Genomic DNA, 15,055 nt, shown 5'->3' on the forward strand with positions numbered 1-15,055 from the left:
ACTTCTGAAAACTCGCAGATAATAGTTAAATCCATTCAGCTTTGAACACTTTAAAAACTGATCAGACCTCTTTCTTAAAGCCCTGAAGTGCTTTTAACTCCCACTGAAGCCAATCAGGGCTCTTTGAAAGACGTGAATGGCAGAACTAGCCCCTGAAACATGTGAGCCCTGCTATGGAGAGTGAAAGCAGAAAATAGGTTACCCCTCCCAGCACAAAAATGCAGATGTGAATTAACTCCACATATGTAATGACATTTAAAAGCTACATTCAGTAAATCGTATTCAGAGTGAGGAAGAAATATGAAAGAAATCCATTAACATTAATTTAACTCAGACAAATAACTATTACTCAATGTAAGCCAAATTGCAAAATGCAAAGACTCGTGTATCTAGTCAGTAAGTTTTAATGATCCCCCCATCCCCAAAAATGTTTAGACAAAAATGGATAAAGTAGTCCTTTCATTCAATGTCTCATTTAAAAAAAAAAAAGAGCAAAAATGTGCTGAAATTTGAAATAAAGTGTTCATTTTGAAGTAATGAAGAGCTATAAAAAAAAAAAAATCTCTTCTCTCAGGTTCTTAACTTCTCTCCTCCTGGGAGAAAGAGAGGGGAAGCTAAAGACATGCGTATAGCTGTTCATATTGAGCAGAAAGAGAGGCTTTTTCAAAGCGTTTCAGCACTGCTGATGAGGAAAAAAGTTTCTCTTTGAAACTAGTTACATTGCCCCCCTTCCCCGCTTTCCCCTCCCTGTACGTCTCTGATGGAACACCAGGGAGCAAGGGGTGGTGAGAGGAAGAAAGTGTTCCTGTGGGCAGAGACTGACGGAGAAGGGACTTCCCTTTAAAATTTCTCCTTTTGTGCCTTTTGAGTAAGCTAGGAAGGGTTATGAACATGGGAGAAAACAGGGAAAACCCCCAGGCTTCTTGCCCACTAATACTGACTCTCATTTTGGCTGCCTCCTCTTACCAATAAACCCCTTCATTTCCCCCATTTAAAAAAAAAAAAACCCACAAAAAAAAAAAAAAAAAAAAAAAAAGACTGTGCTTGAATCAGCAGTGATGATAATGAGAGAGCAACATTGGTTCCAGATCAATGCTGACCAAGGAATTATCAACTAAAATGCCGATCGCCAACATGCAAGTCCCTTTCTGTCACTGCCACTGGTGAAAGCACAACAGCCGTTGGACAGTGATGTGCAGTGACGGGAGAAAAGTATTTTAAGGCAGATGTAGGGGAAAAAGTGTGTGTGTGTGTGAGATTTCCGTATTAAAACTGGATGGAATACCCAGTGTAGGCAAATGACAACATATGCTATGTGCTATGTATATGCCAAAGATATTTTTTTAAAATAAAAAATATGTAAAATAATGATATTTCAACTTTAATCATTTTATAGACTATAATTAGTTTGTGTTAATCTGTTTAAACATTTCAGTGATGACAGCACTTCCTAGTAGCCAGATAATAAATCAGGGTCTAAGAAGCAAAGAAATTCAGAAAATTTTTATATGGTATGATTTGTATGGTGGAAGAAGTAATTTATATCCATTTAGATTCACTTGGATATATTTAGGCTTGCATCTGAATTTATCTTTAAAATGTTTATATATGGGATAGTGAGAGAGCAAATGCTTTATACCTGCGGATACCTGCCTCTGTGTCTGTGCCACTAACACTCTGTTTATTTTATGAAAACATGTTGGTTTTTTTTTTTGTGATCCCTTTAAGAGGGTGCAGAACTAATTTTTAGCTCATTATGGAGGTAATCTTCCTTTGCTTATTTGACTTGGGCTGTTTCCATAACATCTGCTTTCATGCAAAGGCGCTCTGCACTATATGGATGTAAGCAGTACTATATGTGGTTACATTCACATGTTGTTCACTTAATGAAATCCTGGCAATTGTCCCATGTTTGAAACACATCTGAACCACAGAAAACTACTCAACGCTGTTCTATCCAGGAACCTAGAGAGGAGGGAGATGGCATTGTCCGTGCTTTCTTAAGGGAGCTGAGCTAAACATATTAGGGAAAAAAGAGTGTACATGCTTTTCTAAAAAAACTAAGAACACACGGGGTGAGTCTGGATCGTGTGCTAAAAGGTCTTCCTAAATATGCAGTCCAGAAAATGTTCTTGTCCCACTCTTAAACCAAATCACACTGACTGTCCTGACCCATCCCTTGCTGTGATGGCTCTCGGTGCCCTGCATGGGAATCTGGGTTTTGCCAGACTCAAAGGCAGAAGTGCATGAACTGGTTTCCAGTCCTCTCCTGAGCCTGTATCCTCAAACTACCTGCGTCCTCCCCTCCTTCCCACCGCGACCATTATTGGCAACCTGCTGGGCACTGCAGGAGCTTTCCCTTCCAGAGACCATGTCATTTGGAACATGCTCTGTTGCTTTTCTCTCTCTATTTATATGTATTCTCAAATGTATATCATTTTAGCTGGGGAAAAAACACTATAAAATGGAAAACAGAATTTTTCCCTGTGAAAACCACAGAAAAATTCCAATTTTAAACATTCTCACCCAGAAGCAAAGATATAATTTTGTTCACTGTACCCAAAAGCAAAGATGTCATTTTGTTCATTGCGTTTTTCAAAAACATTTCCATAATTTCAATTAAATCATTTAGTCAGTGTAAGTGGGGAGGGAGGCAAGAGGGTGCTGGTGGGGAACAAGAGCTATTAAAGGCTAAGTTAACTAGTAAACCCTTATAATACTTTTCTGGGGAATAAGTACAATCGTACAGGGCTGTTCTTCCCTCTCCGGGCAGTGCCAAGGTAGGAGCTGGCCTTTCAAAAAGCCACGCACATTCCTTGCTGTGATACAAACCCTATTGTGTGCTGTTTGCTAACGTGAAGATGTTTGTACTCCCCAAATCACAGCAGAAATAACCTGATATATTCTGAAGCCAACCCAAACCCAAAGGCTTCTTTATGTCTTATGTTTTATCACAGGGCATGTGTCAGCCAGCAATTCATTCCTGTCTGTTACAGGGATTTCATGCTATGGGAAGCAATGGCTTTTTTTGAATAAGGCAGCAGAGAAAACCAAACAGTTGGGGCTCTCAGGAGAGGCAGAGGGACACAGGAGGGAGAGGAGTGTGTAAAGAGTGATGAAGAGGCAGAAAGCTTCTCAGGGCTTACACTGTTTTCATCATTGCTCTGAGTGCCACCTCATCACAAGATAATGCAATCGCACGTTGTTGCTTCACAGGGCTGCATCATTACCAGGAACAGCAGAGATCAGTGGGTGTTCAGGTGGAGATGCCCTGAGTCAGAGAAGACATCAGCTGATGGAGCAGATCAAGGGTCTAGTTGCTTGGTGTTTTGTTTTTTTTTTTATCCCAAGATGATAGACCTTAATCTCCTAAACTACAGCTTGGTGAGATGAAAGTGCTCTCGTACCATACTGCTCCCAGCCTGTGAATCTAAACCAGACACATACACAGAAAGCACTGTCATTTTTTGTTCAGCTAAGGCATTAGGATTTCTTTCTTTTTTCTTTTTTTTTGGCACGTCCAGCCCAACTCAGCTAGCTGCTACATATTTCCAGAAGGATTTGAATGCACGCACTTGTGAGAGCAGATTTTGGTCTTCAGTGGTGCCCAGGTTGCGGCAGCTGGATCCGACTTCCTCAGGAACCCACCATCTGGGCTGCACGCGGGGCTCCAGCCGCGGGTGCTACATGCTCGCGTAACTGACCTTGAGATCTTCTAAAATCTAAACCATAAGAGACTGTGGCTGCACAAGACTCTGTGTGGGTAGGTGTGTTTGAGAGAGCTAATTATTGGGAAAGGCAAGAAAACATTTACCCGCTGCTGAAAGTGTTCTCAGAAGACAAGAAGAATCCCTATCCTTTAGCCTTTTAATTGATTTTAATTATTCAGAGCTCTGTCTCTCCTTGCTCAAATAGCAGAATGATACAATATTGTTGCAAGTATCTTGGTGCCTTTTGAGATACTTAAATATGAATAGCTGGGAAGCTGGTGCCGGCTCTCCCTCAGCAAGCACACAGCAAAGCTTTGCTGTGCAAGGCAGAGCCCGCTGCACGACAGTCAGATTATTCTAACAGCTCTCTTCATTTCATGGGGATTCGTTTAAGTGGATTCCACACAATACTCTAAAAATGTTATGAGAGATGATTCTAATAAGGCAGAAGCCACTACGGCATTTAAGGGGAATTTAATCTTATTCTACTACCACATAAAAAGGAGAGAAGTGCTGACATTTCAGCCCACCACTGGCCTATTTCACAAACATTGCAAACTGTGTTTTTCCATTATACAGCTGCATATTCCACTTATACACATGTATATTCCATCAAAACCCTTTTTGTCCCCTGTGATCACCAGTTCACCTTCCTCCCGTTCGGAAAAGGCAGACACAGAGAACAGTCTGATAACAGCCTTCAGCTGCAGAAGTGTCTCCAGTTTGAGGAGCTGGGGGACTGCGGAGGCTGATCCTGGCAGCGGTGTTGCAGCGGTGAGCGGGCAGCGTGCTGCATTGCTCTTGATGGAATCCAAACAGTCATGAACATTAAAGAAGTGCATGTTGGCACACGAGGCAGCACTGCTCAAGCATGCACAGGGTGATTGCCATGATTCATTGCTGGATTGACATGGCTCTCCAGTCCACTGCAGTTATGATGCTGAAAGGAACATGCTGAATCAGTGCTGTTGCTCCTCTCAGCCTTTCTCGTCTCAGCTAGGCTGTAAGAGACCCTCCGCAGGAACCTGTCCCAGTGCTGCAGCGCACTAGGGCACTCACATGTCTCGCTGGCTGGTTTGTAATACCCTGAGCACAAAGGTGAATGTAGCAGGATCATCAAACCCAAGGACCTCACAGCTAAGGGGTGCTCCTGAAATGTTTATGCATGTTCCCACACAAGTTCACTGGAAAAGTTTGCAGAAGAGGGAGCCCATATTCATCCCAAGGAGCAAAACCGGCAGTGGAAGTTGCTTGATTCGAAGTGAAAGGCTGTCCAGGTGCATGGGTTGGGGTGCTGCTGGATCCTTCAACACAGCTGGCTGTGCATTTCCTTCTCCCTCTCATCAGGTTGAGCAGTCCCTACACACAGGCTGGTTTTCTACAGAGGACTTACTCCACCAGCCTTCCGCCCTTGGAACTCCCTGCTCCTGTGGCAACAGCACTGCCCTGAGCCACAGACCCCCCAGGGCAAGGCACAGGGTGCCTGAGGCACCAAAAGGCCTTTGCTGGAGTCACTCTTCCCACTGCTTCCCCCACTCGCCATTGCACAAACCAGCCCTCCTCCTTCCTCAGGCATTCACCTGCCATTATGCTTCCTGGGAGTTGGCTTCCTAGGGTAGCTGACTTACCTAACCCTATCCTTACTCCTCCCTCTGATAATATTAGCCTATTGCACATCCCAGGTATAAAGTTACAAAGGTAGTTACCCTTCCAGCCATCCTCTGGAGAGACTGCTTTTCCAATTCTGTCTCTCTGGGCAAGCCATATTTGAATGATAGCTCTCTAACCATACTAGTGGGTTCAATACTCAGCCAGAAGGTGCATATACAGAGGAGTTTGTGAGCTGTGGAAGACAAGGACAATTTTGCACAGAGATTCACACAGTATCCACCAGAAATAGCCTTGCTTTTATTTGGATTTCTAGGCGCTACTGTAACACTGATGCCAAAAGGATCAGTCACAGAAGTGCTAGCTTTTGTTCCTTGTGCGGTAGTGATGCCGTTGGATGGGGATGGTAAGACTGTGTGTATGGCTAGGGGATGCCCCAAATGCCTGTACTGAGTGACAGGGAGCTCAGGGAAGAGGGTACAGCCCTGTAGTTTGTCCATTCTTGCTTAGTGAACCCACAAGCAGCTGTAAAATAGTTGCAGCGTAAATGGGAAAGGGACAAATCCAAACCAGGATCCCCAGATCTGAGTCTTAGCTCCGACAACTTTCTTTTCAACCTTATGCAAATCAAACAACTCCTGCTTATTTCATCATGAAGTGGGAGGCAGGATAAGGCTTACGTAGCCTACAGTACCTCCCAGGAGTATTAGGAAGGTTAATTAGTTAATGTTTCCAAAGTGTTATTATGCAAGTGCCAAACAAAACTAACAACAAGAGGAAAAAATGACATGAAAAAGAAAATAAACAAACATAAAGCCAAATTAAACATAGCTAAGGGAGGGCACTCTATGATACTAAATCTGATATTGTAGAATAAAAATAGAGATTGGCATAACTTATATGATCTACAGAATGCTGAAAACTGTTTGTTGTTTGCATTGTATGACCAGACAGACTGATTCTAGAAAGCAAGCTTTTATTTAAGTTTTAGGCTTCTGTGACAGTGATTTATTTTAATGATACGCAATACTTCACTTTGCATTTGTGATTTCAAGACCTCTATAAGTTTATGTAAATTCTAGCTGCTAGGGCACAAGATAAAATCATGGCTTTTACTTACTTCCATAGTGTCACATAAATGTGAAAAATTGAAGAGTTGCTCCAGGCCAGCATGCTACATTTTGACATTGTGAGAATCTCTGTATCCTACATACCCTGCTCTGATCAGGGACTGTCTGTAGTAGCATGTACCGATAAAGAAACAGAAGGCAAATGACAAAGCATTACTGAGGATCCAGAAGCAGTATTCCCTCATTCCCGTGCTATTTCACTATGTGGAACATCAGGAAAAGGCGACAGAAAAAAAAAAAAGGGGGGGAAAAAAAAAAAAAAAAAGCAGGCATTTCAAGTGTATGAAATATTTTTGGTGGGATCCAAATAAGTTCAGAATATTTTTCATGATTATGTCACTTGGCAAACTCAGAATCGATCCTCTCTCCGTGCAATCCTCAGGCTGAAATGGGGCTAGTTTGGAGTGAAATTGCATGGTGGAAACATGCCTTGCTCTGCGATTTTGCCTGGTTCTGTAATCAAATTTCACAATAATGAAAACTGTAAGTCAAGAAATTGAGGAAATGTCATGAAAAAGAAACCCCAAAATAAATATGCGTTGAATAAATCCATCCACATTAACTTGGAAGAAACGGGAATAGTGGCTAGCACAGCACGTCTGCTCTCTCAGCTGATCACTGAATCACAGTCTGACTTTGAGCACATCACTTAAATCTTGCTTAGCTTTGGTTTTCTCCTCCAGGAAGGGGAGAGAACAAAGGACATGTGCACCAGGCTTCCTCTAAGCAGAGCCACAGCAGGCAGCGGCCCTCAGCAGCTGCGGAGGACAGCCAGTGCCCGGCTGCCCACAGCTCCACGCAGCCCCACGGGCGCAGGGGGAGGGAGGTGCATTTGGGAGGATGCTCTTTCAGGACATCCAAGGCAGCACATTTCAGTTGGCTGATCTTCAGGACTGATGACAAAGGACTGTAGTGAGGGCAACACCCGTTTGCACCCTGGGGTGCCTCTGGGCACTTTGAACCTGTTGGCCCTTTGCTTCTGCCATTGCATATTTTTCCTGCTAACAAGCCCCAGGCCAGCTCTGCACATGCACAAGGAGCTCGGAAAGCTCTACATGGAGAGGAGCTCAGCCTGTTTCTGCTCTTACCATCATTGTAAGTGACTGCTGCTGGCTTTAAAAACCTATTTGCATTGCGCTGTGTGGGACAATGTTTCTTTCAAGGCTGAGTTGCACTCTGAAGTCTACACTGGGACCAGTGCCACTGCAGAGTTGAAACCACTGAAGCTCACTTGGGTTTCATTCAAAATCCTTGCAAATGTGACTGCAGACTCCAAGGAACGTGCCAAGCTGTGTCAGTCACACTGTGCTTTACCCGCAAACCCCAGCAAACTTGGTCAAGGACATCGGTGTGTTTTTGTTCTTGCAACAGTTTCTCCTGCAGGAGGTGAGCCTAGCAGCCCCTGCATGGGTCTCTCTGCCTTTCCTCGGGGCCAGGGGAGAAGAATCAGTGCAAAGTGTGTGCCATGCAAATTAAAAATTAGTAGGACATAAAAATGAAAACTCCGGACACAGATGAGGCTGTAGCAGTCTTTCTGGTACTGCAGGGAATCCTCTGGACAGTCCTACTCAGATTTATTGCAGATGCATTGAAATCCTGTGCCCCCAACTACATAATACCCATTTTCCCCCAAAGAAAAAAATTCTTCCAGTTGATTAGTATTGCCTGAAAGCAACTTTTATACCAACATACACATACCCCCTTCCATGGTGCACTTATGCTCACATTCTTTTCCTCCTCCATCCCACAAAATGACAATGCATCAAGCTGCAAGTGCATCAAGCTGAAAGGGTTTAGTCCATTCCAGGTCTCATAAAAGTCATGCTTAAAACCTTGTTTCACCTGTGCGATCCTGTAGTTGCTACTCTGAGGGACTCTGTGTGATACAAGCCAAAGAAAGCGCAGGACACGTTAGATGAAAGGAGATTTTACTGAGTTAGCTTTGGTTTAGCACACTTCTGAATTTGGCCCAACTTTTGTCTCTGACATACCAACATGTATGCATATTGCATACCTGGTAGCAACACTCCAAACACCCTGCAAAGGAGGAGAGAGGAAGGGGAAAGAAAATGTGATTATGAAACATCAGAGTAGATCTGATCATGTCAAATTCCTCTGGAGGAAAAGACGGAGAGAAAAATTACCAGCACGCAGTGCTTGAAGTCAATAAATGAAATTTACCCAATTCAGCAGAGGCATCAGGGAAATCACTCTTGATTTGTCTTTGATAGGTTGACAAAATCTCTGTTAAAGTCGTTTTAATGCTTTTGTAACTAGGCTTCCAAATACATTGAACCCAGGCCAGATCCCAGCTTAATAGGACCAGCCCTCCATGTCAATCAAATTTGTAGCTGGTGAGAAAAATGAACCTTGTTTTGTGCCCCTTGTTCTCAAGTTGGGCAAAGAGCCCAAAAGTGTCTGAGGTTTTACTTTGCCAAGCTTCTGAAGGAAAATTTGCTTACAGGAATGAAAGTGCCCCATGGCTGCCTGTAGCACAATGAAACACATCAGGCCAAAAGCTGCCCCTAGACGTTTTCATGTGGCATCTGTTGAAGTCAGCAGCAGTGCCATGTCGGTGAGCTGAGGGCTGCATTTAGCTGGCTGATAATGGCATTGGGCATTATGCAATAAAGGTATGTTCTGCTCTCTGTGAGTCGGCAACAAAAACAAATTAATTTAGTACTTAATTAATATACAAAGCCACAGAGTGCAGTTGGCAAATTAACTGTCAGCAAGACATGTTGCTCCAGGGGTCATTGGATATTTCTTTTTTTCTTCACCCTGCTTGTGTCGGGGGCAGAGATCACATGTTAGGTGCTGAGTCATGGTGTTATAATGGGAACTACTGGGAGCTGAGCTCTTTGGAAAAGAGCTGCTCTCATCTTCTCCATCTCCAAATGCAGGAGACAAAGGTCAGAACTTCATCCCATGTGAGGCACTGCAGAAACCTTGCTCCTTCTGCAGTGACACCCAGACTGACAATGCACCCTCATCTGCACCTGCTTTATGGTCGAGAAACAAGATTATTTATATTAAAAAAGGCTAAATACATTATAGCTCAGTATTGTAATTGAAAAGAAGAGTTGAATATCTAACTGCAATGGTATTATGTGAATCTGTGTCTGAGTTTTCCCCAAATCTGGACAGCATTTTAAAAGGGATCTAGATAGCAACGCAGAATCCTGATTGCTTGCTGTTGTAGCATAGCTGATATTTCTGCCTCAGTAAAAGTGAAATGCATGCTTGAACTTCCCTGAATTGCTTGCACTTCTGAATGGTCTGAAACTGAGTAGGAGATGTCAGAAGAGAAGGCAGTTGTACGCCTCTCAAATTCAGCTCAAGAGCAAGTTCAGGGTCCAGCTCCCCCTCCCTTCACAAGCTGTAGTTTTGAGCTCAGAGGACACCCCAGTTTCCATAGCTTCCAGTAAAGCCCCAGCTTTTCAGTAGGTTTGTACAGAAATTGTGTGAAATGGTGAAAGCTGGTCAAAAATGAGCTCTGGTGCGCTTGAAAGGTTTAGTGAATGTTCGTTAAATTGCACATTCATTAATCAAAGATGAAACCTGGCAGGGCAGAGCAGGTTGATTACTCAGTGTGCGCACTGCACCCAGAGCTCAGTACCCAATCCAAACGCAGTGAATCCTCTGGGAATCCTTCCACGCAGTCCTGTAGACTTCAGACAAATGCTGGAATGAGAACTAGTTCAGGATCTCTTTTCCATCCACGATACAGATGAAGGTACTAAGGAGAGGAGACAGTTGTTTACAAGGAATACTGCATCTGAGAGCAAGAGAAAGACATGATTACAGAAAAAAAAAATGCACCAAGTGTTTTGTAAATCTGATTCTCTATCAGAAAAGCAATTTCACAACTATGTAAATACACAGCTATTCTGTGCAAAAAATATTTTTTTAAAGCTCTCTCTCTCTAATTGCACAAGACGCTCCTTTGCTGTAATGAAAAACATCTGCCATTATTTACCAGCAGGCTACAATGTGCATTTGCACTGTGCTCTCTCTTACAAATGCACGGGGAACATGGAGTAGAGAAACTCGATTTGTTGATGGGATAAGGAATTTCTACAGGGAAAATAGGGTGGGGGGAGCTCAGGGAAAGCTCTGATCCATTGTACACGCTGCTTAAGGCCTGATACCTCTGTCAGAGCCACGCGTGATCAAGTGCCTGACAAAGCCTCCTTACCTTTCAAAATTTATCTCCACGGGCTTTCTCCATTCCACATGCAAAAGGATGATAATCCCCTTTCACAGTAAATCTTCAGATGAAACAGAGTCCACTATCCTTTTAGAAAGATACTATATTTCACAGAATATTAAAGCTGAATCTGATTAGAGGCTTAACAAGAAAAGCAGAGAGCCACAGGCACAGGTCACAAACAGGTGGATCCTAAACTGACTGGAGGTAACTGATGTCTCTGTATTGACTTCAGTGAGTTCTGGATGCAACCTAAAGTTGACGGGAGCTTGTATATATGAATTTTAAAACTTCTTTGGCATTAAAACGAGGGATAAGTGACAGCCTGCTTAACACCAATTGACTATAAGAAAAATCAGTGAACTGAGAAACAATTCCTCCACAAAACAAAAATAAATGACAGTCAATGAAGTATTTCCACTGAGTGAAAATAAAAGTTATATGAGAACTATGCAAGCTGCTACAGCTGAAGTGCCTTTCTGCCCTTGCTGCTCGTCTCCTCGCTTTGACAACAGTTATCACTTAAAAGGATGTGCTCCAGGTCACAGCTGCTATCAGCAGGACACTTTTTAGTCATACTTAGTTGACAGACCTCTAAAAATGTAAGGGATTTGCTATGTTGTTGGTGATCTGAGTTTTTAAAATTTAATCATAATTATTTTTCTATATCTTTGTCTTCACTTTGCGGAACACTAGCTTTTGAATTTCACATCATGGCAAAAATATATTTCTAGCATGCAAAAATAAAAATAATCTCAGTAATCAGAAGCTCATCAAAGGGGAGATACTGGCTGTTCATTTGACTTATCTTCCGTCACTGAAAGACAACAGAGATCGGGCTTTGGAGCTGCAGTGCTTTAGATGCACTGCTGATCTAAGCGGCTGCGGGGAGCTGAGCTGTGCTCCTGCAACATGTCCCTGCTGCTCCCTTCCTGGCCCCGGCTCGCAGCGGGAAGGTGGGGGCTCCTTTTGCCCTCAACAAGGGAAGCATCGAACCACCTGCCCCACACTGAGGAGTAAGAGCCCATGCTAGGCAGGATCTGACCCTTGGTTTACAGTGGTTGGGGGACAAAAGGGTCCCTTTTAGCTGAATGCTTCTTATCAGTTTCTGGGGGAAGGGAGCAGAGGAGAAAGCCAGAGTATGAAGCATTTGGGTGGTTGGTAGCTATAAAAGATGATCCTCTGCAGCTATGGTTGGTTTTGAAAAAGATTGGTATAAGCATTTCTAGTATCTCCGTGAAGAAGAGAGAAGGAGATGTAGGTGGAGGAAATAGGCAGCAATAAAACAGTTTTAAAATCTAAAATGAAGGGTTCCCCATGAAGAACCAGAAGCATTTATTTTTTAATAGATCCTTAAAAAACAGCTAGTTCTGAATCAGGCAAAACAAGTCTGTTCTGGCCTCACTAGCCCACAAGGTACCATCGATTCGTGCCTTCAGTTCACAGTGATGTCAAACCCAGTTTGTCAAATGACTACTATCAACATACTTTTTCCAAGAGACAAATAAAAAAACCCCAGTGAAACCTCCGTATCTTCTGCTAGTCCGGGCTATGAGCAGCCTCAGAACTAATGATGGGTGAACCTCCTAAGGTCTGAGATGTCAGTGGGAGTTACATGCCTGGATCAAGGACACGATTTGACCCAGATAAATTTAAGACAAAAAGGTAGATCAAAATGTGGGTCAGGCAGTCGTTAGTGTTTCTTTAAAGTTGATAGAGGAATGGTTTTTAACACTTCCGAGGAGTTTTGTTGATGTTCTTATGTACGCTCTTTGTTTAAAAAAATAAATACATTTTTCATGCCTTCAAAATTCCAAGCTGCAGAAAATTTCCTCTTGTGATGAGAAGCATTCAAAACAAAAACATGTGGCCTGATTTGTCTTTTATAGAAATCAAAGGCTGTATTCTAAAGAGACTTCCTTTACCACACAAATGTAGCAGATGTTTTTTAAGATTATAGCTGCACAAGCAATCTACGGTTTGAATCTCAGAAGCATTTAAAGTTTTTTTTAGAGGAAGAGTTTTTGTGTTATACTGTGATAAACTGCGAGTGAGTAGGAAAGGGATTGTCTAAGACAGGTAATTAAGGTGACAGTGTACAGTAAATTTGGCCAGCATTGTTTTCATTCAGGAAAATAAAGTTAAAAATGATCAGACTGTCTCAGTCTAATGTTTTGCTAGTGGGTTAATTAAAACACGTCTTCCATGCCAAAGGTGAAGAGATTAGATCTATGGTAAAAGCAGTCCAACAGAACAATATAGCCAAAAGTGTAGATTTGCATATGTGTGGTTAATACAACGTTATGTTGTTTTGATTAGTGCTGTCCCTGTCTGGAGCCCGGTGCTGCTCTGGAGCAAGCAGTGCTGGAGCCAAGGGCTGGGCTGAAGCAAAGGGGCTGCTCCTACGCAGGTGCATCACCAGGCTTTGTCAGCGGGTTCCAAGGTACTGGGTCAAGCTTCAGGCAGGAGCGTCAGGTCTTAATCTGGCTCTTTCTTGCTGTAATAATGTTCTTTTCTCTAACTGTGAAAGCTTGTGCAAGCTCTGAATGACCAACTGATCATTTCAAGGAGCTTTGAACCCTGGTTGCCTGTGGGACGCTGCCTTGATAGTCTTAAAAAATTGCCTCCTGTAGTAGTCTGAAATGGAAAGTGAGGATATAAACCATGTCTACAGCCTTTTTAGTACAGCTGAAGGGTATCGGTCACTGTATATTCTAGTGAGATCAATTGGGGGAAAAAAAAAAAGCCAAACCAGGCAGGGAAAGCTGAGGAGTGAAAAGACAGGTTATTCCAGGGGGAACCCCAAAGGGACTGGGTGTGTTTCAACATCCAGGACTCTGCAGCAATCAAGCCACATAGGTTGTTGCAGGGTGGTGACACCAAGGAAATTCCGCCAGGGAGCACGAACCCTGCTGTGCTCTCCATTGCATGTGCCCAGGACACGAGGACAGTCCTGGCTGTTTGCTTTAACGTCACCATCAGCTACAACCTTGACGGAAAAGTGATGGCTGGGTAACTAGCAGAGGAGGTGGAGGACGCTAGACTTTGAGTCAGTTAGCTATCGCAGCTTCTGCTCTCTTAGTAGATGTGAGAGGATTGCTGGCAGGAAAACACACTCGGTTATTCCAGGATGGCTCTCCTGTCACAGCAATCTTTTACTGATTTTTGCAAACTATTACCCCACTTTTTTCAGGAACACAGTGACGGATGGTGATGTGGGTTAGTCCTACTTCTCTGATGAAATCTGGTGAGGAAGATACTGGGTGTTACCTTGCCCAGTGCTCAGTGCCGTGAGAGCTGTCGCCTCCTGGTGAATAGTCCTGGACCACAGCATGGTGCTGGGATGTGCACGTGGCCACCCCTGCGTACAGCCCAGGCCTGGGGGCTCTTCCTCCTCTGCGCTTATCCTCTGCAAAGCCACCCTCACTTTTCATTTGGCATTGCTTTATTTTTTTTTGAGAAATGTGTAAATGTAGCATTTCTTTCTGATTTAGGAAGATTTAATTGCAACCTATGTACTGGACAAGGGGAAAGAGTCAGGGGAAAAGAGAGAGGCGGGTGGGGGAAGGCAAGTGTAGCCTTTAAACCTCTTTTTTTGACAAGTCACTCATGATGTCTGGCGGAAGTGTAACTTTTGTGTTCTGCTTCCCCCAGTGTTGGGCAATCCATCCTGAACACACTGCAAACATGTTCTTGCCCTTGTTTGCACTCTCACTAGTTTTTCTGATCCTTGTGGTTATATATTAACGGTATCTTCTCTGCACAGATGGGGGTTTCTGTTTGTTTGTTTGTTTCTCAGGCAGGATAACAGCAGAACAATCTGCAAACCAAGGGCAGGTTTCCTGGTGCGAGAGGTCAGACACAGGGAGGAAGGGAGAAGTGGAGGGCAGGGCCAGAGAAGTGAAGCGCACTGTCGCTTCCCCATTAGCTTCAGCACATCTGACATTTGCTCCGCATCATGTAGTGGGGAGCGGCTGTGTGACTGCCCTGTCTCCTCTCCTCAGCAATGAGGGTTTAACCCAGCCCTAAAATAGAGGGAACACTTTTTGTCAAACTGAGGAAATTTCTAGTGTTGGAAGTATATGTGGAAACACAAGATGGTTTGCTGCACCAAAAAAAAGCATTAGTAGTGAAACTTTTGGGTGTGCTGATGCTCTGAGAGCGTGTACTTCAGAAAAGAAAGCTTGGCTTTAACTAACTTTTGGGTTTTTCAGCAAGAATGGAAGTTTTGTCACTTCTGAAATGTTCCCATTTATGAAATTTTCAAGTGATGGCAGGTGTCACCCAAGAAAAATTGTTCATTACCCTAATGATTGCTCCATAGTACAAGTTGGCACAACTTTGGAAGCTTCAAGAGCAGTGTTAATTTTTTAAGATCTCCAACCTTATAAATGCAA

The sequence above is a fragment of the Falco rusticolus genome, chromosome 10 (genome assembly GCF_015220075.1).
Source record: "Falco rusticolus isolate bFalRus1 chromosome 10, bFalRus1.pri, whole genome shotgun sequence".
Classification (NCBI taxonomy): domain Eukaryota; kingdom Metazoa; phylum Chordata; class Aves; order Falconiformes; family Falconidae; genus Falco; species Falco rusticolus.